Source organism: Hipposideros armiger, unplaced genomic scaffold (assembly GCF_001890085.2).
Source record: "Hipposideros armiger isolate ML-2016 unplaced genomic scaffold, ASM189008v1 scaffold_323, whole genome shotgun sequence".
NCBI lineage: Eukaryota > Metazoa > Chordata > Mammalia > Chiroptera > Hipposideridae > Hipposideros > Hipposideros armiger.
Window position 1 is genome coordinate 1,344,386 of NW_017731673.1, and position 7,638 is coordinate 1,352,023.

General features: G+C 32.9%; 1 pseudogene; it reads left to right on the plus strand.

The window, feature by feature from the left end:
* Nucleotides 1-6,334: 6,334 nt before the first annotated feature.
* On the plus strand, nt 6,335-6,769 carry LOC109392293 (40S ribosomal protein S24 pseudogene; annotated as a pseudogene).
* The last annotated feature ends 869 nt before the right edge of the window (nt 6,770-7,638 follow it).

The window sequence follows — 7,638 nt, forward strand, 5'->3', positions numbered from 1 at the left end:
TCCCTCACTCTCTTCTAGAGTGGATATTACAAAACATTGTAATCATTACTGCTTTGGTGGATGAAATATGTTACCTCACTGGTACTGTTTAAAAGGTTCCATATTTTCCTGTCCATATAACACTTCTGATACTAAAATAAATTGCAGATTGAACAAAGATGTAAACATGGAAGAAATATTTTTATAGTGTTGGAAGATTGGGGCCTACCTTAAAATAAATAATAACCTGAAAATTACATTAAGAAATCTTGTTCAATCAACTCTTATTCATATTTAAAATATTATAAATATTTGAGCATATTTCTGAAATGTTTGTGCTCTTTGTTTGTTATACTCTATTCAAGTAAGAGTTTCAAACTCCTTTAATTACCTTAAATGATTTTAAAATCTGGAAGAAAGTTTAGTATGACCATTTACTCCCTTTTTCTGAATAGCTTTTAGCTACATATTAATATAAATTTGTCAAGACCTCAAATATATTATTATTTTTACTTATATCATATTAAATCTTGATATTAATTTAGGGAATAGTTAAATTGGGACATTTCTATCAAAAAATAATATTTGTGCATTAAGTCTGTTTTTAAGTATCTTAAAAAGTTTTAAAGGTCACACACCGAACTTGTTAAATTTGTTCATCAGTAGTTCAGTTTGGTTACTGTTGTAAATGAAATATTTCTTCCCACTATACTTTCTAATTTATTTTTATATATTGAAAATATATTGAGTTTTGTATATGAATTTTGTAATCAGCAGTCTTACTGAATTCCACTATTAATTTTAATTGCTGTGCAAAAATTGTTTCCAAGAATGCAATCATATAATTTACATAAAATATTATTGTTGTTTGTATAAGTATTTATACTTTATTTCTTTTATTTATCCAGTAGTAGTGGTGATGTGCATCCTTGCTTACATTATAGGTAAAGTTTTGCTAATAAAAATGATTCTGTCAATTGTACAATTCAAACCTATGTAACTTTACCTACCCTTGTCACCCTAATAAACTTTAATTAAAAAAGTGATTCTCGGGCCAGCCAAGTGGCTCAGTTGAGAGCACGTGCTCCTAGCAACAAAGTTGCCAGTTTGACTTCCACATGGGATGGTGGACTATGCCCACCTGTAACTAAGATTGAACATGGTACCTTGAGCTGAGCAGCCGCGAGCTGCCGACGGGCGGCTGGATGGCAACTGGACTTGGAGCTGAGCTAGCAGCACCCTCCACAACTAAGACTGAAGGACAACAACTTAACTGTTCCCCTTCCCCAATTCCCCAATAAAATCTTATTAAAAAAAGATTCTGTCAAGGAACTGCAAATCAAAACCAAAATGAGCTATCACTTTACACCTGTTAGAAAGATTATCATCAACAAGACAAAAGATAACTAATATTTGCAAGGATGTGGAGAAAAGGAAACCCTTGTACATTCTTGGTAGAAATGTAAATTGATTTAGCCACTAAGAGAAACAGTACAGAGATTCCTCAAAAAATTAAAAATAGAATTACCATATGATCCAGTAATTCCACTTCTGGGTATATGTTCAAAAGAAATGAAAACGAATTCAAAGAGATATATGCACTCCCATGTTTATTGCATCATCATTCACAACAGCCAAGATATGGAAATAACCTAAGTGTTTATCATTGGATGAAGTGATAAAGAAGATGCAGTATATTTATACAATTGACTATTATTCAGGCATGAGAAAGAATGAAATCCTGCCATTTGTGACAACATGGATGGACCTTGAGTGCATTATGTTAAGTGAGATAAATCAGATAGAGAAAGACAAATTCTGTATATCATTTCTATGGGGAATGTAAAAAAGCTAAACTTGTAAAACAGAGTAGAATGGTGGTTACCAGGGACTAAGGGATGGGGGAATTGGGGATGTGTTATTTAAGGGTATACAGGGAACTAGTAGTTAAATAAGTCCTGGAGAGCTAATGCACACAGCAAAGTGATTATAGTAATCAATACTGTGTTATGAAGTTTAAATTTGCTAAGAGACTAGATTTTAAATTTTTCCACCACACACACACAAAAAATCATAATTATGTGACCTGATAGAAGTGTTAGCTAATGTTATGGTGCTAATCACATTTCAATATATAAATACAGAGGGGGCCAAAAAAATGTCTACACATTTTAAGAAAGGAAAAACTGTATTAATTGTAATACTCAATATATACTGGTAACAAAAGATGAGTACAAGTCACGTTTGACTTCTGCAATTACAAGAGGTGCTCAAAGTGGTTGCATCAACATCCAGACACTTCTGATTACAGTGAACTACTGCTTGAGCATAGATAACATCTCTTAAAATGTGTATACATTTTTTTGGCACCCCCAGTATATCAAATCAACACATTGTACACCTTAAAATAGCACGATCTTATATATCAATTTTATTTCAATTAAAAAATGATGGTGGTTTTTGTTTTAAGGTATGTATATCTAGATATCTGTAGTCATAGCTACAGCTCCTAAGGAAATGTCCAGCCACAATACTCCTCCATTACCTGTAGAGAATACGATACATTCCCAGATCCCCAATAGGTATCTGAAACCACATATAGTACCAACCCTACGTATACTGTTTTTTCCTATACATATATTTTTGTGAGAAAGTTTAATATATATATTAGACACAGTGAAAAACAAGTTTAAGCACATTAAGGGATTAACAGCAATAACATAATAAAATACAACAATTATAACAATATATTGCAATAAAGTTATGTTAATGGCTTTGGGGACCTTATTAATTGAAATGAAGTTTACTTGAACACAAGCAGTGTGGTGCCGAGACAGCAGTAGATCTGATAACAGAGGACTACTTTGTAACAAACAAGAAGGTAGCTTATACAGAGTGGATTCCCTGGACAAAAGGATGATTCAAGTCCAGGCGGGACACAGTGGAACTATGTGAGATTTTATCACACTACTCAGTGAGGGGCTACTTAAATCTTATTATTTTTCTTATTCCTGGAATTTTTTATTTAATATTTTCAGACTGCAGTTGACTTAGGGTCACTGAAACCATTGAAAACAAAACCAAAGATTGTGGGCGACCACTGTACTAATATTGTATTAAGAAGTGTTTTATTAATCAAGAAATTACGTTGTGATGTTGACTTTTGTGAGCTATCATCTAGCATTTATCAAAATATTGTATGTTTTTATTTCACTGACTTTTTATTATTATCATAAATTATGTTAAATATTTACCTAACACTAGACCTTTCCTAGCTGATATTTTATTTAAGGTTTTGCATCAATGTGTCTGGCTGCAATTTTTCTGTGTTTTTCTTTCTCTTTGTGTGATTTCTCAGAATTGGTATCAGTGTTATGTGGGCTTGAAAATAGGAATTTGGAAGTTTTCCTCTGTGCTCTGGACCTGTATTAGTTTACTAGGACTGCCATAACAAAACACAACAGCCTGGATGGCTTAAACTAGAGAAATTTACTTCTCAGGGATCTGGAGGTTAGATGTTCAAGATCAAAGTGTCTGTAGGCTTGATTTCTTCTGAGGCCACTTTGTTTGGCTTGCAGATAGCTGTCTTCTTGCTATATCCTCACATGATCTTTACTCTGTGCACATGCACCCTTGATGCCTCTTTATGCCTCCGAATTTCTTCATATTAGGACACCAGTCTGATTGGATTAGGGCCACCTTAACAACATTATTTGAATTTTTTGAGGAAACTCCATATTGTTTTCCATAGTGACTATCACTTTTTACAGTTCCATTAGATGAGCGCAAGCATTCTATATTATCCACTTCCTCACCAACAATCATTATTTTCATTATTTTATTTTTCTTTAGTTTTTTTTTTAAAGATTTTTATTATTGGGGAATGGGGGGATGGGAACAGTGCTGGGGAATTTGGGGAAGGGGAACAGACAAGTTGCTGTCGTTTTGTTCTTCAGTCTAGTTGTGGAGGACGTTGCTTCACTGGCCCAAGTTGGCACCATCATTGCGCTCTTCCCGGGCTAGGCAGATCAGTTGCCAGCTTCTGGACGGCCGCTCACTGCGGCTGCTGGCCGCTCACGCTGGCTGCTGGCTACATACGGTAGCCCATGGCAACCCACTGCCACAGGGGCTGCAGACTACGCCTTCACCGGAGACTCACAGCAGCCCAGCTCCAGGTTGAGCTGCTGTTCAGCATCTTAGCTGTAGAGGGCAGTGTCAATGGCCCTCATATGTGGGATCCGAACCGGGGCCCTCTGGCGTCCCAAGCCAGTTCTTAACCAACGCGCCACTCGGCTGGCCCTTTAGTTTTGTTTTTGATGATAGTCATCTTAATGTCTGTGAAGTGATATCACATTGTGGTTTTGATTTGCATTTTTCTAAAGATTAGTGATTTGCATCTTTTAATGTGCTTATTGGCCATTTGTATATCTTCTTTGGAAAAGATGTTTATTCAAGTCTTGTGCCCATTTTCTATTGGGTTGTTGGGGTTTTTGTTGTTGTCATTGTTGTTAAGTTGTAGAAGTTATTTACATATGCTGGATATTAATATTTTATCAGATATATCAGTTACAAATATTTTTCCCATTCCATGGTTGATATTTCATTCTTCTGATAGTATCCTTTGATTCACAAAAAATTCTAATTTTAATATTATCTAATATATCTATTTTTTCTTTTATTAACTGTGTTTTTGGTGTCATGTCTAAGGAACCCCATGTCAAATCCAATGTCCTGAATCTTTTCTCTTATGTTTTCTTCTGAAATGTTTAATAATTTTAATGCTTACATTTAAAGTTTTGATTGATTTTGAGTTAATTTTTCTATATGACATTAAGTAAGGGTCCAAATTCATTCTTTTGCAGGTGGATATTCAGTTTTCCCTTCATTCATTGAAAAGACTGTTTTCCCCCCATTGAATGGTCTTGGCAACATGTCAAGAACCATTTGACTATATGTATGAGCGTGCATGCCTGGGCTCTTAATTATATTCCATTGGTCTACATGTCTGTCTTTATCCCAGTACTGCATTGTGATAGCTGCAACTTTGTAGAAAGTTTGAAGTCAGGAAATGTAAGACCTTCAACATTTTTCTTCCTTTTCATGATAGTTTTTTCTGTTTTGGGTCCCTTGAAATTCCATATGAATTTTAGGATGTACATTTTTATTTCTGCAAACAATGTTAGGATTTTGATAAAGATTGCATTAAGTCTGTAGATTGCTTTGGGTTATATTGACATCTTAATAATGTTGTCTTCCAACCCATTAACACAAAATGTCTTTCCATTTATTAATGTCTTCTATAATTTCTTTCAACAATGTTTTTTAGTTTTGAGTATACAAGTCTTTCACCTCCTTGATTTAGTTTATTCCTAAGTAGTTATTATTTTTGATACTATTGTAAATGCAAATGTTATCTTAATTTCCTTTTCATAGTTTTCATTATTAGTGTACAGAATAGCAACATATTTTGTGGATTGATTTTCTATCTTGCTATCTTGATAAATGCATTAGTCTTAACAGTTTTTTTGTGTGTGTATAATCTTTAGGATTTTCTACTTTTACAATCATTGTTGGCAAACAGAGATAATTTTACTTCTTGCTTTCTAATTTGATTACCTTTTATTTCTTTTTTATTTTAACCTTATTTCTCTGGCTGTCTTCTAATACTTTGTTGAACAGAGGTAACAAAAGCAGAATTCTTTTCTTGTTATTGTACATTTTATTTTCATGTTTTCTTTAATAGGCCTTCATAGTTATTCTAGCAATAAAATATTCAGATATGACAAATTATATGAGTATAACATACACAATCTATAAGTGGCATTTTAAAATATATTGAATTTACTTCTAACAGTTGATATATAGTATTTGGACCTGGATAACACATCACTGATATCATTTTTGCAAAGGCACAGTTTAGGTTTAATTCAAGTATGATCTGTTAACAGAATCAATAATAATAATAATAATAATAATAATAAATTATTCTAACAAATCTAATTACAATTTTCCTAAATTATGTATAATAATACTTTCATATTTAGTTTGCAGTTAATTTGTCATATATATTACATAATTAAAGTTTCAAGTGTGCAAAAACTTCATTGTATTATATCTCTTACATGCATTTAAAGAGATGATTTTAACATGAGAACAAAACCACTTTCTTTGAAAAAAAAGATAAATTCTCAAATAAGTATAAACTAAGAAGCATCTACTTTTAAGACATAAGAATAATACCTTTTTCCTTGGTTTAACATTGTCAACCTTGAGTAATATATGACACTTCTGTCTCAAAAAAAAAAGTAACGTGGAGCTATTTTGCTCTCTGGCTGCTTGAGGGTTGATCACTATCATGAATGACACAGTAACTATCTAGACCAGGAAGTTCATGACCAATAGGCTACTTCAATGGAAACAATTGGTCATCGATGTCCTTCTCCCTGTAAAGGCAACAATAACTAAGGCAGAAATTCATGAAAAACTAGCCAAACTGTAAAAGACTACATGAGATTTTATCTTTGTATTTGGATTTAGAACCCATTTTGGTGGGGGCAAGACAACTGGCTTTGGTATGATTTATTATTCCTTGAAACACACACACAAAATGAATGCAAACATAGACTTACTTGCAAGACATGGCCTGTACGAGAAGAAAAAGACCTCGAGAAAACAGCAAAAGGAACACAAGAAAAGAATGAAGGAAATTAAGGGGACTGCAAAGGTCAATGTTGGTGCTGGCAAAAAGATGGAGTTAATACGCATTAGTGACTTTACCTGTGGTGATTGAACAGGGTTTTCATGAGAGACTTAATAAAGAACTTTTAAAAAGTATAACATGGATGCTATGCTAGTAAAAATAATAACCTCATACATGGTAGAAAGAAAGCTTGATTTGTGCTTTTGTTATATTACTGCTAATCTTAATACTTAAAATATATAAATAAAATTATAATCATTGATGTTAGATATTTGTGTGTATTTCTATGTCAATGTCTGTTTTAGTAAATAAACTTCTTGCGGGCATACATTGTGCTTGTTTAATTTGCATTATAATTACATTCAATAGAGTGCTATTTACTTGATAATATATATGCTAATAATTCAGCTAAATTACTTAAAGAAAATGTTGATGTGGTTATTTTAACATAAAAATAATTTAATATATAAAGCAGTCAGGGTTCTCTCACTAAATTTAGCTTTTCCACATCCAATTTTACCAATAGTTAAAGCATTAAAGTTAGGACATGTTAAAGGGTCACCAAGAATGAAAAGGGCATTGTAAATTGGAGTTTTATTCTGGCTCAAAAATTTCAGGTCTATTGTTAAATAAAATCCTATTTTCAAAACCCTTAGCTCATCAGCTCCTTGAAATAATGGGCAGTAGCTTTTCCAACCTGAGATGATAGAATTAATGCACTGTCATTGCATTGTGGCCAGAAAAATTGCCTGGAGTTGGCTGCCATAGGCAGATTTCTGTATGCTATGTTTAAGTTAATAAAGATGCACTTTAAGTTTTTTCTAAGAAGAAAGTTTTTGATTAATTAGTATTTCAGTCACTTGCATATTAGTATATTTTACTTTTTAAAATGATACTCTTCCCAAGTTTCAAGTTTTATCTGTAATGGGAGGTAATGCAACTAGGGGGCTAACACAAGG